Raw genomic sequence first — 18,039 nt, forward strand, 5'->3', positions numbered from 1 at the left:
CTCCCCACCTCGCCTTCATTTCTCTCTCTGCTGAATGTCAGAGTATATTGAAGAAGCAGCATTTTATTATTTTTTTTTAATGCTCTTTGGCATAAATATTCTGTGGGGCACAGACAGCGCCGCATCGATCCTGGAGTGGTTGGCCGGCAGGGCCATTCACGCCCTGAATTTAATTTGCCAAATTGATCTATGGAGATGAAGACAGGTTGCAAAAGACAAACAGGTCTCTGTGCTCTGCTCTGCCATCCCCTGGCCCTCAGAGCAAGAGGGAAACCAAAGTTACCGTGAAGATGTTGACTAGTTTTAGACTTTGCATAAGTAACAGCATTAGAAAAACTAGACGTGAAATTCAGACTCACTTGGGAGGAAGCCAGGTCTGGGTTTGGATTTGGGTTCTGGCTAGCCACAAATCTCAGCTGTAAATTCAGGCCTCTGGTAGGTTTGGCAGTGTTTTGTATTGTTTGTTTATTAGGACACAAGGAGTCACATTCATCCATGCTGGTTTTTATTTAAGTTGGTTAAAAACCTCCAGGGGTTCTCTTCACTTTCCCTTCTCCAGTAAGCTGACTGTGGGGCAATCCAGTGCAGTAACAATCATCTCTGCCAGCAGAGAATGCAACCCTGTAGTTGGAACTGCTTCTTAGTTATGGAAAAGAGAGGGGAGAAATTTTATGTGTGAAGCCTAATCCAGCTCCTATCTGTGACAGGGGGAATCTTCAGCCTTGGTCTGTAGAACAGGCTCTGCCTGTGAGTACTCACCCCAAGGGACAGATGCATTTGGAACCTTATCTAAATTCTTCAGTCACATTGTGCCTTCAAAAAGGGGTGAAAAAATCTTTGCCGTGCAGGCTTCCTACTGAGATTTCTCCCAACCCTTCCTCCAGAGCTGCTGAGGCAGGGGGGACACTCCCTGTGACTTGCTGTGGCCACTGCTGGTGCCAGCTGGAGCTCAAGGACAACAGAGCATGAAAAGGAATAAATGGGATTTGGGGGTAGCATGGCTGGTGGGTTTTGTTTCACATGTGTGCATGCTGGGAATGTCTGAACCGTTCAAGCAACTCTAACAAACTTTACTTGGAAGATCTGAGACATTGGATGGCGTTTTCTCACTTTTAAGGTGCTTTCTACCAAACACAGCCCATAATCAAATATAACAAGATCATCCCAAAAGCAGAGAGATACTTGAAGCTTAGTCTAAACCTCACCTGCTTTTCTCGTAAAGTGCTGTTGGATTTATTTCTTTAGGCCCAGGCAGGGTCACTGTGAGCTCTTCTCCCTTTCCTTTGTGCCAGCTTTTATTCTTCTTCCAAGTAATAAATAACCTTATAAAGATTCTTTTAGCCATGGGTTAAACAGTGCAAAGAAGACTGAAGTTACCAGTGCCTGACTTTGTTCTTCTAAATCTGGTGAGCATGTGGAATAGTCTAATGTTCCTTGTATTCCAGTATTCAGTGCTACTTTCTAGTTTTTCCTTTGAGTGATGCTCCCCAGTAATCATAGGGAAAGTTCCTGAATTCTGAAAAAAAATATCATATCTCAGAAATATTCTTTTTGTCACACATTTTTACATGTATCAGTATCAAACTTGTGTCAGCACACATTTTTTGCAGGAATGTTTGTCATAGGTCTCACTCTGGGAATATGCAGCACACTCTAGGAAGTCTGCCCAGTGCACAGCTCTTAGTCTGAAACAGGGGAAATAAAAGCAACTTGCTTGTTTCACTCACCACCAAATTTTGTTTGAAAGTGCCTAATACAGAGTTTTCCTGTTACAGCACTAAGAAAACAGTAGGGGAAACTGTAAAATGGAGTAAATGAAGTAGGAAAATGGAGTTCGAAACCCCCTTTTCCTGGGCATGTCCTGCACCAGCAGTTCTGGGGCTCTGCTCCCAGGGCTCTCTTTTCAAAACACAGACACAGTGACCTGCACAAAATCTGTCCTCCATCCTGCTCTGGTCAAATGCAGGTCCCAGTGGCCAGAAATAGCTTTGTAGCAGTTGCACAAATCCAAATGAGTCACAAGCTGTAAAAACAACATCGTTGTGGAGGTGAACTTGACACACATCACAGCCTCTCCCGGTGCCAATCAGATAGGTTTCACACTTCATGGATCCTCGTCCCTTATCACTCCTGCCATCGTTTCAGCTACACTGAAAGGGCAGAAAAGCGCGAACAAACTGTTACACTTGGCCTCACAGACATCTCTACTTTCAATTACTCCTCTGTAAACAGATTACAAGTGCAGCCATCTCGAATGGCTCTGGCCGCAGCCGCTGGTTGCTCAGAAGCTGCCTGCACCTGCCTGCTCATCCTCCCTGCAGAACCTAATTGCATTTCACCTCACCTCTTTTGTTTCCACCCTCTCTTTTGTTAGAGTTATTTACACTCTTGTTTAATGTCAGTGAAAACCTTCAAGGAGGAATGTGAGATGCATTGACAGGTGCCAGTCACCATTTTTCAAGAATACATAAAATCATTCTCTCTTTCCAACGTCTTTATTTCAGAGCTTTCCATTCAGGTCAGGTGAGGATTACATTTCATGCTTGACGTTATCTGGCCCATCATTGTTTGAGTAACGCAGCCCACCACGGCCATGGCTTGCCTTGGTGTCAGTGGCCCATGAAGCAATGGCTATTTGTCCTTCAGCACCACCTCCGAGTCATGTCCCGCCGTGATTTACAATGAACTCCTGTTCCTACAGTGGCAACTGGATGTGTGGCAGGTTGTGAGTCTTGCTGCCCACCACCTTATTACTCTTCTGAATTTTTGCAAGCGGCAGATCTGTGATGAAGTGCCTTCATCTGTTGTTACATCATCTTTCATTTCTGTGGCCTGTGCTGTCTGACAGAGGGATGCCTTTTTTTAATGTGTCTACACAGTGTCTCCAGATTTGTTATCAAGATGCCTCAATAAATAGGGCATAAAGAACACCATATTTTAGCAGTCGTGCCAGTAGCTGAAATTGTCTGAGGTTATAAATGGGTTTTGCCCAACTTATTTTAAGTTTTACTTTGGTGGCTCGGAAGGGAGATGCATGTTTTGCCTGAAGGCTGCTGAATTAGTCCTTGGGAGAAGGCAGCATTTTCTGAAACATAAGCTCTCTGCCTCATCTCTGTCCTCCTGAACTCTGGGACAACATTCCTGTAGCTTTCCATGCAGCTGAATCAAGTCCTTATCATGCAGGAGTTGCTGACCCTTCTCCAACACCAAGAGGCCTTATTAGTGCATTCAGACATGATAAAGATTTTGATTTATTCATCAAAATTTTTCCAGCAGCAAATAGAAGTGCATCCCTGTTTCACACTAGTATGCCTGTACAATCACCCCTGCTGCTTAGATGAGGGGCTGATTTCCATGCCAGAAATCCTGCTTTGTGCCAGATTCCTTTATTCTTCTTGGAACTTTGAAGATATAATATGATGCTAATTAATTCCTTTCTCAAGAAGAGAATAATTGCAAGTATTGGAAGCAACTTCATCAATGTGGGGAATGAAGGCAAATAGATGCTCTTTTTATTTTTTCTTTCCTTCCTTTTTTATTTCCCTTTTGATGCCAAAACCCACAAATTGATCTGACTTGTGGGTTCTGTCATTAACCCACTGGAACTGGCTGCCACTGGTGCCACTCACTGGGATTTTCCTACTGAGACAGAAGCAAATGTTCATTAGTGGAAGACGTTAATTAATTTTTGCTCAACAGGAGCTTCTTGACCGTGTGAGGTGTGGAGTTGGACTTCTGTGGTTCCTCTGTGAATCTTGGGGGGAGGCAGTAGAATAGCTGCAACACAAATTTTCTGTTCTTTATGGATCCTCCCCTGGGAATCCCCTGACCTTTTATATGCCTGATTTATATAATCCTCTCAGAGGACAGACTAAAGGGGGGGGTATTATCAGCCAATTAAAAGGTTTCCTCCTGAGGAGGGTGGAAAATAGCAGACAGATGATCTATTTTTTATACAACATCAATTACCATTCTGTTGCTGGATGTTGCACTGAGGAAGATCTGTGCTGTCACGTGCCTCTCCCAGTCTGAAACTCTGGGAAGAGAAACCCTGTGGTGGATTCCTAAAGATGTGTGGGTAATTAAATACTTGATGGGTGTGAAATGGACCTTTATGACAAATCAACCATCAAAACTGCATTGGCTATATCCTTATTTGCCCCTAGCTGTTCCCTTCCAATTGAAATCTGGGTCTAGATGAATAAGTAAATAATGTTTAAAGCCAAGGGCTGTTATTTTATTGCTCTTTTCTAGGAATCTCCCCGCTCACACCCACACTACACAATCTCTATGGTATTTACCCACAGCTCCATCTGATCTGCCTCTTACTTCCCTACTTCCAGCTGCTCTTTGCACCCAGTATGCTGCCAGTTATCTTGAAAAGGGAATGTGTCAGTGTGTACTCATGAAGATAGGCAGTGCCACAGTATTTACATCAGGGTTTTGGTTACACGAGTCAGATGGGAAATAAAAGATGCTACAAATGGGAAACAGTTGCTGCAGGCTCCAGGGTGTTAAGTAAAATACTCTGTAAAGCATCTTGTGAAGACTTGAAAATTTTGCCTTTCATGGATAAAACTGGGTGTTTCTGAGGTTTCTAGGTAATTCTAGTTCAGAGAAACTGGTGAAAAGGGAGATTTCTACCATAGCATGTGGAGATTGTTGATCCATGACTGTAGACCTGGAAGAGAAGACAAGACAAGAAGACAGTACAGAGAAAGGAGTGAGGCAGGACTGGAGCGAATCTGAGCATGACAACTGGGAGCTTGGTCCCAGGGCACAAGCTTCAGGGAATGGCTGCCTTAGGCTGTAGGAAGGACCTGTCCTTCCAGACAGACACTAACATGCTAGAGGTGGTCTGCTCTTAGACTTGAGATGCTGCTGGGTGTCTTTTGAGGCTCATTTTCCCCTGTGGTCCTGGGAACTGTCTCTGCTACCTGCTTGTCACTTCATCTTAAACTGTTTTTCAGAATGGGATCCTACTATCACGGCTTCCACCCACCCTGGTCCTGATGTCAACATCAGAGCTATTTTACCACCATTCCTGCCATGCCCAATCCTATCCCAAGGGGTGTGGGTGAGTCTGGACACCTCCACAGAAGCTGATATGTTCATTTAACTCCACGTTGGGCCAAGGACACTGCCCACACATGCTGTCAGAAGCAGTGCAATGTTCTGCATCCCAAACAGACCAGGGCTGGAGGGTTTGTAAGGCTGTGGCTGGACAGGGTCTCCAGTGCAGATGCATCCTGTGGGATGAAAGCTCCCATTACGCTGCCCTTTCAGCACACGTCTGCCTCACCCCAGTGGTGCTCATTAGTTCATGTCCAGTCAGTCCTTGGCTAATCCATCAATGCCAGTTGTGATGGATGTGCTTGTGAGGAAGGGAGTTGGTGCCTGGGAGCTGCTGAGTGTTCAAAATCCAGGTGGGGCAAAAATTCATCCCATCATTCACTGACCTCAGTGGTGCCAGTTCAGCAGGAATGGTGTCAGGTAGCTGTGGAAAGCAGAACAACTTCAGTCCTGAGTTTATTTCCCAAGTCCAGCATGGTCCAGTCAACATCAATCAGGTCAACAGATGCTTCTCAAGGTCCTTCTCCAGTCTGTGCTCCTTGCTGGATATTTCATTTTGGTTGTTCATGAGTCAATAGCCCATGGTGATCCCGGGTCCAAGGCCACCCTCTGACTGCTGACCCAGGGCTTTCCCATTAAGGGCTGTCTGCAGTGATGTGCTACAGGTGCTAAACCTCAGTTCAAGGAACCAGTCCACCTGCCACACAGAGATCCCACCTTAGACCCTGAAAGACGTGTGGGTGCTCTGGTGCAGCTTTTTGCCCAGATTATCTGCCACTGATGGGCCACTTCATGGGCCACGGTGTGGCATGGGTGTAGTGTCTACAACTCAAACCCTGTGTTCGGTTTTGGGTACCCCACTACAAGTCACTGAGGTGCTGGAATGTCCAGAGGACAGCAGGGCTGGGGAAGGGTCTGGAGCACAAGTCTGGTGAGGAGCAGCTGGGGGGGCTCAGCCTGAAGTAAAGGAGGCTCATGGGGGACCTTCTCCCTTTCTGTGACTACCTGACAGGAGGGTGTAGCCAGGTGGGGGTCGGTCTCTTCTCCCAGATAACAAGTGACAGGACAAGAGGAAATGATCTCAAGTTCTGCCTGTGGAGGTTTCTATTGGATATTACAAAAAATGTTTTCACTGAAAGAGTGGTAAAGCATTGAAACAGGCTTCACAGGGAACTGGTGGAGTCACCATCTTTGGAAGCATTTAAAAAATGTGTAGATGTGGTATTTAGGGATGTGTTTTAGTGGTAGACCTGGCAGTGATGGGCTAATGGCTGCATTAGATGATCTTACAGGTCTTTTCCAGCTCCAATGATTCTGATTCTAATGAAGACCTTTGTGCGAGCAGAGCGAGACGAGCACTCCCAGATCCTGCACCTCACTCACACATTCCCCTCTCAGTCATGCTCAGACAGGCAGATTCAAAGGTGTCTGGTTCTTCAGCAGCCCAGCAGCTCAGCTCTGTCCCACGTGTGCAGCAGGACCCAGCACTGGGGCTCTGGTGTGGGCGGGATCACAGACTCCTCTGCTCCTCCTGGGGCAGGTGACAGCCCAGGCCACAAAACCCACCACTGTTTGCTCACAGGGAGAAGGACCAGCTTGCAAGATAAGGTCCTGCTAGGCCTTGGTGATAGGATGAGGGTGAGGTGTGACAGCCAGAGGGACTGCAAACATCTCCGTGTGCTGCTCCGGATGCCAGGCTGCTACATCCCAGCAGCACAGGGCTGACAGCTGGACCCTCTACAGAGGGGAAGCAATCACCACGAATGACCTGAAGGCAGACAAATAAAGATCTTTTCGAGTCCCTGGTATATTCCACAGAGGAATCTGTATAGGAAAACCAAATGGGAAATCCCAAGTCTTTTTTTATTGCTGTGCTGCAGAGGAGAATGTGGTACTGACCCCTGATGAGTCAGTTTAGCTTCGTGCAGTGGGGGATTTGGGAAGAGAGAAAATGTGCAATTGTAGTGAGGGATACCTCATTTGAGGGATATCTCATTTAGGATGCACACAGAATAACATGGGCAGAAGGTGGCAAACTGAAGATGCAATATCTTGGAACAAAACTAGCAAAATATATTTGCTGCACTTAAAGTCTCAAGATGCTGTGTTGTCACAAACCTGTAAAGTGCATCATGCTGTGAACTGGGAGATCATGTTTCACTTCTTTAATGTATACAATCGTTCAATCCCTTACAGCCTCACTGATGCTGCCCATCCTGCTCTTTGGTGTTAAATTTCAGGTCTCACACTTACTGGTAAATGTTCCAGCACTGAGGTCTTCAGGCCTGTGCTCTGCATCTTAGACACTGACTCACCTTTGGAATATGCCTCAGGTTTGTTAGCAAAGCCATGGATTTGACCACTGTGATGGACATCCAGCAGATGGAAGGGGAAGGAGAGCAATTTCCTCATTTCAACACAGGGCTGAGCACTTGCATAGTTTTACATTCCTTAAAGATTTCTGAGGAATGATCTTACAACAACAGAAATTTTACAATTGGCTCAGATAGTCATTTCCCTTGCAACTATAACTAGAAGGACAAGATTTTGAAATAGTCATGATTCATGAAGAATAATTAACACCTTTTCCTCTGTGTGCCTGCCTGTACCTTCTGAACTGAGACCCTGAGAGATCTCTGAGTTCAAGAATATCAGCATGTTGGGGAAAAATTAATTTTGAGACCAAAGAGAGGAAGACAGGATGTAAAGGAGGTGGAAGGGAAACCTAAAGTGATGGGAGTTTTCAAGAAATCCAGATGCTCTCGAGCTGAAATCATAAGAAATAATCACTTAATATCTGGGTAATTTGAAAAACAGATGACAAGGATGGTAGAAAACAGCTGTTCCAAGGAGTCTAACCAGGTTATTTCTCAGAGAGAAGAAAAAAATGTCCTGTCAACCGAAAGGAAGGTTTAACTCCTTGTGTTCTTGTGAACCCCTGTTGCACTGCAATGACACTTGCATATTCTAAGGCTATTTTCTTGTTCCTTGGGACGTGGATCCTACTTGTTTCCATTCATCTCCCACCACAGCCAGACCCTCATTTCCCTTATTAATTATCACTGGAGCTCAACACAAGTGCAGCTTTCACACCAACAGCCCCATCTATCCTCCATTTCCTTCCATTTCCCTTAACCGTGCCAGTTCAGTTTACTGTGTTTGGCTTCTCCTGACATGAGATTTTCAACTTGCTCCGTACAGTTTACTCATCTGCTCTCACCCTATAAAATTTCCTAGACTAGGAGAAATTTGGAGGGTTCTGGGGCATCCTTTCACAGCAGAGTATACCTTGCTGAGCTTGAACATCCTTACTCCCCAGATCCGGAGTTTTATTTTTCTTTTGCTTTGTTTGCATTACTTTAAATCATGAGGAATCCCAATAAATTCATTGTGAATCGTGAGTGAAAATTTGGTATGGGAGAAAACAGCTTCATGTCGTTTTATTGTTTAAAGTGGAGCATTCCCAGTGGGTAAATATCCTGTAGTACCACTGTGGAAGAGCAAATATATGAAAAACCACTTAGTACCACTAAGGATACTAATGTAGTTAAAACATTAATCTTGCTGCAGCTGTTGTCAAAACTGTCATAGGGCTTAAGGTGGTTCCCTACAGCTCCTCAGGAGAGAACAGCACGAGTGTTTCATACGATCTTAACAGGAGGAAACTGGATCCGGGGCATTTTTCATTTAGATGTACAGACAGACATGTGCTTCCTCCCCAGGATTCCTGTAGCCTGTTCTCATCTGCACAGTATCTGTGAGAGCCTGGACAAGCCCGGGGCCAGAGGCTGGAGAGAGCAGGTGGTGGGAGCTGCTGGGGACGCTAAGCTGTAGGATTTTGTCAGGATGTTTGCAGAAAATGGGTAAAAGTCCCATGAGAAGTGACCACGAATTTCTTACAGGATGCTCAAATGTTGCTGGGAGCAGCAACAGATGTGTCCTGTTGAACTGCTACCTTCAGTCCTTTGTGTTGGGGTTTTTCTTTCCTCCAGGATCCTTCTTTTGGGCTGATCCACAGCAATCAATACGTCCCCCACGTTTACCTTTTGCAGCCCTCTCTGCCTGGTGTTTTAGCATCAGTCCAATTTCCATTTCAGCTCCAATTAATAATAATTTATAGGGGGAAGAACAGGGAGGAAAGGCCAGTTTCTTGATTGAAAGAATTGAAAAGTTCTACATTAAGTCATGCCAGTATTGAAAGCTCTCAGGATTTTCAGGAAAATCTCAAAATTTTGGGCCTGGCACTAAGGAGAGGGCAACCCAGCTGGGTGCAGGACCCAGAGATGGTTGAAATCTCAGTCTGTGAATGCTGAGGAGAGAGGAGGACCCCGTTTTTTTCCTCACATGTCACCCCTTGGCAGGTCAGATGGTGGACATGGTGGGATCACCTGCAGATCTGCTCTGGAAGGAACAGAGGGACTTGCATCTTATTTTTGGAGGTTTCTGTTGTCTGTGGCTGTGGAGCAGTAAAACTCCTTTGTGTGGTGTCCTGGCATCAGTAAGACCCTGCTAGTTGTGTGTTAAACTCTTTGTTCGTAGAGAGAAGAGTTTCCCTTGGGCTGAGGGAGGCTGTAAGGGGCTCCTGTGGACCTGGCAGGACAGGATAATGTAGAAACAAGTTTTGTAAATGATCTCTTGTGGTAAATGTCTTGGCTCTGTGACAGATCTGTGATACCTAGCTGTGACCATCCAGTGTGCTGCACCCTACAAGCTTCACTCAGCTGCACACTGCACACTTGCTGATTTATTGTGGCCCTCTTCTCCAACCCCTGGAACCCCAAATCCTGCCGTGGAGGTGCCCCCATTTCTGACTGGATTCATCTTATTTGATGTGTGATCACAAATATGGCTTTTCAGCAAAGCTGCACGTGCCTTTTAGCTGGGAACACAAAGCCAGCACTTCAGCATGGGAAAATTAGCCTGTGTGTCTTCCATCTGAATAAAAGCCTGCGTCACTGGGGCTGGAAGGTGAGGCTGTGCCACTGCAAGCATTCAGGTTAGTGTGTCCTTCGTGGAGGCCTTCTTTCAGCTGGAGGTCACTGCTGTGAGCTGGGACACTGCAAATGAGTGCCACCCGAAATTAAACAGCTGAAGCTTCCAGTTTTGCCCAAGAAACGTCAGTTTGAGGCAGCTGAAGTCAGATATTCAGAGCAACTCCTGTCATCATCTTAATTACAGGCTGATCTGGGGGTTGTTTGTTGATGTGAGGTCGGGTGGGCACCACAGACTCCTGCAAGCATGAGCTGAAACACTGCAGCTGACTGTCACCGCCGTGCTGTGCTGGGAGCCTTTGCTGTGTCTTTGTTTGCACAGAGCCTTGGCCAGATGCCTGGCACGGCACCAGCACACCGGTCCTATTTCTATTTGTTGATAGATCTCCCTCATATCTGATACCTTGATTAACATACACTGATTTCTCCTCTTTCTGCTGGTGGAAAGGGTGCTCTGAGCAGCAGCCTGGTGTCTCTGGGAGGGGTTTCTGCGTTGCATTTAAAACCCTCAGCATGAACCGGCGCTAAGCACAACATATATTTCAGGGCTTGCTTTTCCCTGCCACTTAGTGGCTTTAAATGGCAAAATATTTTTGCAAAGACAAATTGCTCTGCAGGTACCATGCTGAGCTGCTGGAAAGGTTCCAGATGCCCAGAGGGATTCGAATGACTCCCTGCATCCCCGACAACAAGGCGAGATGACTCCGAGTGTTTATTTTCCACATATGAAAATTAGAGGAATGTGGAATTTTGACAACAAATTGCAGCACTGTTTCAAATGCAAGGCAGCCACGCTGCTGAAAGGCTCAGGGGTTCACAACACCTCAGCTCTCCTAGCACCAGACCCTGAGTAATTTTTGTTTTAAGAGCAGCAAAATTAAGACCATTTTCAATATGCACAGGCTGTTTCTGAGTAAGAAACAGCTAAAGCAGGACCATTCCCCAGCAAATATCCTCTGTGCCAATATGATGAAATTTGAATGGGCCTGTGACTCTGCCTCAGGACAAACCATTAGATTATCAAACTGAAGAAGAATTTTATATTATAGGTTGCTTGGAAACACAGATAAAAATCTGTCCCTGGCCTCTTTTGCCCAGCTGCAATCCCCAGTGCTCCCAGTTTGTGAAAACACAGGGGGTGTCTGCAGTACTGCAAACCTGGCAGTAGAAAACCTGTGTTTGTTCTCCAGTTTCTCACACAGAGGCAATGTGGTGACCCTCTGGGTGCTGGATATTCCCCACTTGGAAGTATGGCAGAGATCCCAGCTTCTTTCTGCAGCACTTGTTTCCTTTACCTCCTCTCTCTACCTAAAGTACCCTAAAGTATAGGGGCACCTTCTGCTTCAGGTTTTTAACCCTTTTCTCTCCAGAAGAGCCAGGGAATCTGACTCACTACACGTGGGTTCAACATGCATGTTATTTATTAGGATCAGCAGCTCTGTAAAGTTAGGCAAGAAGTTGCTTTTCAAGGCCCTGGGTGGCTCTAAACATTATTAAACATGGTCATTAGAACATGCTTTTCCAACCATTGAACGGCTGTGAACATTAAATATTTTGGTTTAATAAGTGCTTGCTTTTTCAGCTGCTGAGTGGCCTTAATCTTTTTTTTCCCCTCATTAAAAAATGTTGTTTTTCCAGCTCATGAGCCACTGAAAATACTGGGTTTTTATTCCTTTTTATTATTTTTCTTTCTTTCTCTCTCTTTTTTTTTTTTTTTTTTTTTTTTTTTTTTTTTTTTTTTTTAAATTCACTGATCAGTTTATTTTTATTAAAAAGAAAGGGTGAGAATTTTGGAGCCTTTGGATAAAATAACTTGTTTTCAGCTACCAGGACAAGTATAGGGCAAGGCTTAAGATAACATGGTAATCAAACCTTGCTTGTGTGAACAAGTTCCACTGAGATAAGAACACGCAAACTATCCAAACATCAGCAGATTGTCTTCTGTGTGTGCTCTGAAAGGATGGATGAATCACACTGCTGCGTGCCAGTTTTCCCACCTGCCAGTCAAGCATGTCCTATTGTGTCATCCCTATAGACTCAGGGGCAAGGTATGAAGCAATCCTGGGGTCAGAGGTGAGGCCTGTGTGTTTTGGATTCAGAACGAAGATAATGCGTTTCACTTAAATTTCATTTCCCATAGTTGGTCTCTGAGGCAGCCCAGGTTACACAAGAAGAAAGGTAATTAGGAAGAAAGGTCTTTTGCTAAAGCCTTAGACTGGAAAAGCAACTTCTGCTTCGGGCTCATCCTATGGCTATGGGAAAGTAATCTGTGCCATGGGTGTTGCCTAACCATCCCAAACATCTTGGGATGCTCACCATGCCCCACCTGACCTCAGCTGTCTTTCCAAGAAGGAGGGTGTCTCTGTAGGTCCAGTAGTCTCTGTGCTAGGACCACAAACTCTTGAGAATCACAGCTTAAGGGACATTAATTGTCTTTGTTTAGGCAAATAGATGGCACTCTTAGTCTTTCTCCCTAGTTCTCCTGTAATACTAAATCCCAGGAATCTGCTGGACACACAGGCTGCCCCTTACGGTGTTGCTCCCACAGATCCCTGATTTTTAGGGTGGCCCTGATGGAGGAGGAGACGCTGACAGCATGGAAGGCAGTTGGCAGGAAGTGGCCAACACCTTGCTCAGCTGGGGATCTCTCCTGAGGGAGGCCCAAAGTGGCAGCTTTCCCCTGTGGCTGGGGCATTTGGCTTTCTGCAGCTCCTAAATCACCCACTTGGAATGCTCTGTGCATCAGCCTGGAAGGGAGTCAAACCGTTTTATGAAAGCTGCAATTAGTGGCTTCCCACAAATAGCATCCAGCACTGACAAGTGGCTGCTATGTAATGCTGTTTATGGGCTTGTTTCAGGTAATGGAATTTCATTGCCTTTCAGGTGCTCTCGCCACAGGAAGCACATATATTTTTTCAGCTCTGTGATTTTTTCCACTAAATTGCACAAATCTTTATATTTGAGCAAGTGCATTGGAAACATTTTACTCTGCATTTGTTTTGCTGTTCAAGCCCTTCATGAAAGGAAGAATAAATATGTTCTTCTAGGAAAACTGGGGTGAGAAAGCAAAGGGAACAGAGATAGTGGGAAACAAAACCTGGTCTTCACAGATGGTAAATCAGTGTATTCGTGCTGCCTCAGTATACCTGTGCTGTATTGGCTGATGAGGTAATCCAAAATTTCCCTTCATCCCCAGCTGTGGCAGCTCCTACCAACCTCTATCTGAACCCATATCTATCTGTGGCTTTTTTTTGGAGACTGAGGGTGTGATGTAGAAGGGCTTCTTCTGCACAGTTAAATGCTAATTGCTAGGCATGGATCAAATCAACCTGAGACTTCAAATGACCTCTTTAACTGTAGTTGATTTAATGATATGGAATGATAGCATCTTTATGGTTGGAAAACACCTCTGAGACCATTGAGTCCAACTGTTAACCCAGCACCACTAAGCCATATCCCCAAGTGCCACATCCACACAAGTTTTGAACACTTCCAACACAATTATGTTTGGGTTTAATGTGGGAACAGAAGACAAGGGCAGGTTCCATTGGTTCTGACTGGCTCGTGTAGCATGACATTTTACCTGGGATGATACACTGCCTCCAGCAATCCACACTCCCTCCCCGTGTGGTCCATGCTAAGCAGAGTCCTTCTGGGCTGCCTGCAGTGGCATTTGATAGGAAAAAGTATCCCACATGAACAGCCTTGAACAGAAGCCCTGTGAGATGTGATCACTTACACTGAGCCTGTTAGGCCACAGTTAGAGGCATAAAGAGCATTTGTTGGGAAAGCTGAGCATCCAAGTGCACAGCATCCTCTTTTGTTTGTGAGCCCTGCTGAAGTCATGAGCCTCAAAGGCAAAAGAAGGCTGTGAACCCAAGGAACAGGTGAATCAAAGGCAGAGCAGTTGCTCCAAGGGAGAAAATTTGAAATCAAGGTTGCAGAAAACCACGGCTCCTAATGGGATAATGCAGGTAATACTATCACACAGCTCTAAAACAATACAGAACTAATTAGCTCAAATATTTGCTGACAACATGGGTTTTGAGGAGAGGGGGGCATGGGATTTCATAAAACTTAATTAACTCATAGAGTAAATCAGTTTCATTCATTGCCACAACGGAGCCAATCAAGATAGGCTTACTGTTTGCTCATTTGGAAAACGATTAGGATTCCCATTTAGACTTAATTACAGTGCAAAGGTTGACAATTATCATCTTTGTGGAAGCACTGGATACCACAGTATCTCAGTTTAACATGTGCCTGTAATTATAGACATCATTTTCTTAGCAGAAAATGTAACCCACTTATTACCTGGATTTCATGCCTGTAATCACAGATAGCAGAAATTTAAAAAAAAAAAATCAGAAGAGGGCTGGTGCTGAGTTACCTTGCATCTTTTCATAGTAAATTACTTTGTGCAGCTGTTTGTCACAAATTAAAATGTTGGTTTGTATTTTATAGTCCTCGCAGAAGGGAATTTGTGGACATACCAAGGAATCAAAGCAGCCACATGGGTCATATTTTGACACTGCCAAGAGCAGCACCGCCTCAGATTGGTTTGGTTCATAAACCCTTCCTCATACCTCCCTGAAATTTCTCAGGTTACACAGGCATGTACTTATCATTGCAGAAGCAAACTGCTGAGGGAAACTTGGTCAGTCACTCTGGAAAATCACAGCTTGATCTGAACCACAACTGAATGGACTCACCCTGCTGACCAAAATAAACCACATTAATGTTAAAGAGTGCAAGCAGTGCTTGGCTACGATCATTTTCAATCCTGCCAAACAAAAAAGATCAGCAGGTAGAGATTCCTTCCTTTTGCCAGCCCAAATCCCTCCAGGAGGCTGTTTCAACTCATCACATCTAGGGGCTGCACCGTGGCTGAGATAAGAGAAAAAGAAAGTTCAAAACATTTTACAGATATTAGTTACAGGTAAGGCAGGAGGTAAAATGAGGACATAATAAACACAAGCTTGATTCGGTGTGATTTGTCACCATCCCTGGGTCTCTGTTTATCCCACGGGCTTGTAAAGATGGAGGGAGAGTCCTTTGGAGGGAGCAGCAATGGATCAGCACAGTGCTGAGTACTAAACAAGCACCAACACATTTAACAATAAAGTTGAATTAGCTTCTTCCCTTAGGTGTAATTATATTTATTTGCAAACTGTGGTTAGCAAGGTGGAAGTAGGCAAGACTCAAACTTTCCTGTATTTGTTTCACACAGGACATGTCTGACCTTAGATTAATGCCTGAACCTCCTGGGAAGAATGGCACAAGTGACTTTGGGACCAGGGCATCACATTTTTGGGTGGGTTTTTGCCTGCTTGCCAGCTGAAATGCTGAGTTTGCAACAGATATAAATGATTTGCAAGGAAACAGAAGGAAAGAATGACTTTGCACTTATATGTCCTCTTTATTTTCCATGCTCTGCAAAGGAATATAGCATTCAATTTTTTTTCCTACCTTTGCTGTGCTTCTTTTGAAAAACTCTGTTTGCATCCAGAAATGAGCACTGCCCCACTAGGAGGGGAAGAAACCCAGCTTTATCAGGTCAGGTAATCCCTGTGCACTGTAATCAACAAACAATGTCAGCAGGATTTCAGAGTGCATTTTTGTAGCTGTGTGGAAAGGCAGCTGGGAGTCTGGAGGCAGAAAGGGTTCTTTTTTTTTTTGTTTGTTTGTTTTTGTTTTTGTTTTTGGTGTTTTTGGTTTTTTTTGTTTTTGAGGAATATTAACTTGTGTTTTCATTCTGTTTTTTTTTTTTTTCATAGATGTAGATAAAAGGGAAGAAAACAAAGTTTTGAGCGTTGGCTGTGTCTTTTTGAAAGTTTAATGTTCAGGTGCTTTTAATATTGCTTGAATGCTGAGCATTTTGTAAGGAGAATAAAAACAGTCATAAAAATAATAAAACAGGAAAAATAAGCCCTTACATTGTTTGAGGTGCTTTTAAAGCTGAAAAGCCTTTGCTTTTATTTTGTTTCTTATACCACATTTACTGGAGCTTTATGTAGCCATGGAGCCTGTGTGGCATTATTGTGTTCCTTTGGAAAAGCTGAGAGGGTGGAGGTTTTTTGATGTCTTGGCTCCCAGCTGCCTGGCAGCACAAAGTTCCTTCAGATGTCAGCAGAGACTTCTCCTTGTTTGCAGGCTGAAGAGCCAGCTAAAGCCCTTGAATGCCAGGCACTGCCTGGTGTGACAGCAGGAGGACTTCCACACGTGAGCTCACACGGGAGCTCAGAGCTGGAGCATCTTGCTCACTCCAGGCAAGTCAGAACAGGGCAGCTGTGCCCCTGACACAGTTTTCAGAGCAGGATGAATGAGCTCTCTTTTGAACTGCTGAACTACAAATTCCCCTCCTGGCCCAGCTGCTGTGGTGTGTGGGACGAGGGGGAGAAGAAAGAGTTGTTCAGGGAATAAGGCACCAATAGGAGTGTGCAGGTGTGGGTGGTGGGAGCAGCTGACTTGCCAAACCCACTGGAGTTCACCCAGCTGAGTGCAGTTGGGAAATCTGGCAGGGTTTGATTGCCTGGTACCTGGAAAAGCTCATTTGGAATGCCTGGTATCTCCAACCAACCCACAATTAAGTGATTAGTTACAATGATCAGAGGTTTGAAGAAATACACACGGTTGAGAAGTATCCTCACTTGTTTAAAAAATAAGGAAAATAGTTAAGAAAAAGTGCCCAAGGAGAGAAGAATCCTCTTAGCAGAAGGAAGGAGGAGGAAATGAATGCAGCAGAGATCTGTTAGCATACAGCAAATCAGGCCTATTCACTGATTTCATGCAGAACTAGTTGTGCCACTTCAGTGTTTATTTATCCACTTCAGGAGTCCCAAATATGAAAACAGGCACAGAAACTTATTGTCACACAGGTATTTCTCATCTGGCAGTAGAGACATGTGGGATCCCAGGCAGGAGCTGCAGTGCTGGGCATAGTTCCTGCCTTTGGAGTGAACAAGAACCAAAATCTTAAAGATGGGGTTTTGAGGTTCAAAGCCAACACTGCAACATGTGGTTACAAATCACTGACCTCGGGAAGATGGGGAAAAAAGGTTCAGGAGCAAAGAAATGCACTGAAAACAACCTCCTGCAAGCTCCGCAGAGCTCCATTTATATCAAAAAACTTCAGCACCAGAAATCTTGGGCTGCATTTACTTTCCTCCCTCACGCACCTTTAGTATCATCTTTGTCTTTTTTGGAAGCCACTGCCAAAATTGTACATTTCTGTCTCAACCAGAAGCAGTCTGAACATCCCTGTTGTTTTAACATTTCTGAATTAGTTTCATAAATGGAAGAAGTTGTGACTTGTCAATGTGAGTTTTGAAAAGCAAGTTGATTTTCATATCCTTATCTGAATTCAGCTTGTCTGTATTTGTTAAGTGATTAGTCTGTTTTTGACTCTTGGAGATGCTGCCAGCTTAACAGTCATCAGCTTGCAGAGGTGTAAACACCACAAGAAGTCAAGAAAAGTCCATTTCTTTTTATAAAGCCTTCTGGAGGTTAAGCCCAGAACAGAATATATGTGGAGTTTTAAATTGCAAGGATAAGCAGCTGAGACAGCTATAGTGTCACACAGATTTATAAAAGAAATTGTTACTTTGTTATTGCCATCAGTCTGAGTATAAAACTGAGCAGAGAGGGACTTTTTTTTCTCCCTTTGCTTTTTACCACAGGTATTCTTAGCTGTGTTACTCAAAGATGAGAGTGACTTTAGTGTGGTGGTTGTGAATAACTCTTGCATGGAGCAGAGATTTGGTGACTAATAGAGAAGACTTTGGATGCACACAGGTCTCAGATGTGTCAGAGTTTGCCTTAAGAAGGGATGAGAAGCAAGGCCTGAGCTCATGCTAAACTCCTCCACAGGATGACTGTAAAATTACTTTTGAGAGAGATCCAGGTAAAGCTTATGCATCAAAATTAATTCAAGTGCTCAAACCCAAGCAATACATTTTTGATACAAAGCATGCCA

Source organism: Aphelocoma coerulescens, chromosome 10 (assembly GCF_041296385.1).
Source record: "Aphelocoma coerulescens isolate FSJ_1873_10779 chromosome 10, UR_Acoe_1.0, whole genome shotgun sequence".
Lineage (NCBI taxonomy): Eukaryota > Metazoa > Chordata > Aves > Passeriformes > Corvidae > Aphelocoma > Aphelocoma coerulescens.